The sequence below is a fragment of the Octodon degus genome, unplaced genomic scaffold, assembly GCF_000260255.1.
Source record: "Octodon degus isolate 3935 unplaced genomic scaffold, OctDeg1.0 scaffold00047, whole genome shotgun sequence".
NCBI classification, from domain to species: Eukaryota; Metazoa; Chordata; class Mammalia; order Rodentia; family Octodontidae; genus Octodon; species Octodon degus.
In genome coordinates, this window is record NW_004524623.1 from 14349793 (window position 1) to 14350930 (window position 1138).

A 1138-nucleotide genomic window follows, 5' to 3' on the forward strand; every position below is an offset into this window, starting at 1 on the left:
CTTTGATATAATTTAAATATTGAATAATTAACTACATCACATAATACTTTTGGGGTTGGAATTCTATTTCTCTTTAACTGCCTTCTGTGTTACATAAATAGTTTTTATGACACCATTTTAATTCCTCTTTTAAACTATTTTTAATTACCTGCCCAGTGGTTGCTCTTGGGATTATAATACATATTGCTTTATAACTACCTACATTAGATTATACTACCTTGAGATTGGGCATGGTGGTATACGCCAGTGATCCCAGCACTTGGGCGGCTAAAAACAGGAGGATCACTACAAGTCTAATCTACGCAGTGAGACTCTGTCTGTAGACCCTGTAGACCCTATCCTAAATACAAAAAAAAAAAAAGAGAGAGAGAGTAGATTATACTACCCTGAATTCTGTTGAAATACAGACACTCCGCTATAGCTCTGGTCCCTCTTTCATGGTCTGTGCTGTTAGTGTCACATGTATTTCAGTTTTATAGTTTTAAAGTCTTAACAATATACTGTATTTGTTTCATACAGTTTTATGTATTTCTAAAAGTTTAAGACATGAGGAAAAAATTGTCTAATTTTGTGTTAACATATTAGTCATTTTGGGAGTGCTTTTAAGATTTTTTTTGTGGGGGGAAGGTCTACCAGGTGTTCAGGGTCTCACTACTAGATTGGACTTGTAGTGATCTGCCTGTTTACAGCCTTCCAAGAGCTGGGATTGCAGGTGTGCGCCACCATGCCCAGTCCCAATAGCCATCTCAGTCTGTCCCAGGGACAGGGCCAGCACTGCAGGCCCAGGGATGGAACCCCCAGCCTCTGTACCTGCTTGCAGGCACTTTAATCTGCTGAGCTATTGGCCAGCCCTTAATACTTTTAAGATTAAAAAATAATTTTTTATTTTATTTTATTTTTTAATTTTATTGAGAAACATATGAATGAGACAGTTTCAAAGCTGATTAATAGGACAGTTTCGATAATCAGTACATTTTGTACATTATTATCTTCTTAGTGGTTATCCATAGTACAAGAAGCAGACAGGAAATCCTGTCCAAACACTATTAGTACACCTCTTTCTTCTCATTGAATTAAGCGAAAGTAGTTCCATATCTATCCTGCTTTGTATATATAAATACAAAATGATCTTTCCTTT

At 36.3% G+C, this 1138-nt stretch overlaps 1 protein-coding gene across 8 annotated transcripts in view; it reads left to right on the plus strand.

Moving 5' to 3' along the window:
* The window catches only part of Fgd4 (FYVE, RhoGEF and PH domain containing 4), a 232783-nt gene that overhangs the window by 190455 nt on the left and 41190 nt on the right, over positions 1–1138 (plus strand). The gene's annotated exons all lie outside the window — the stretch shown is intronic.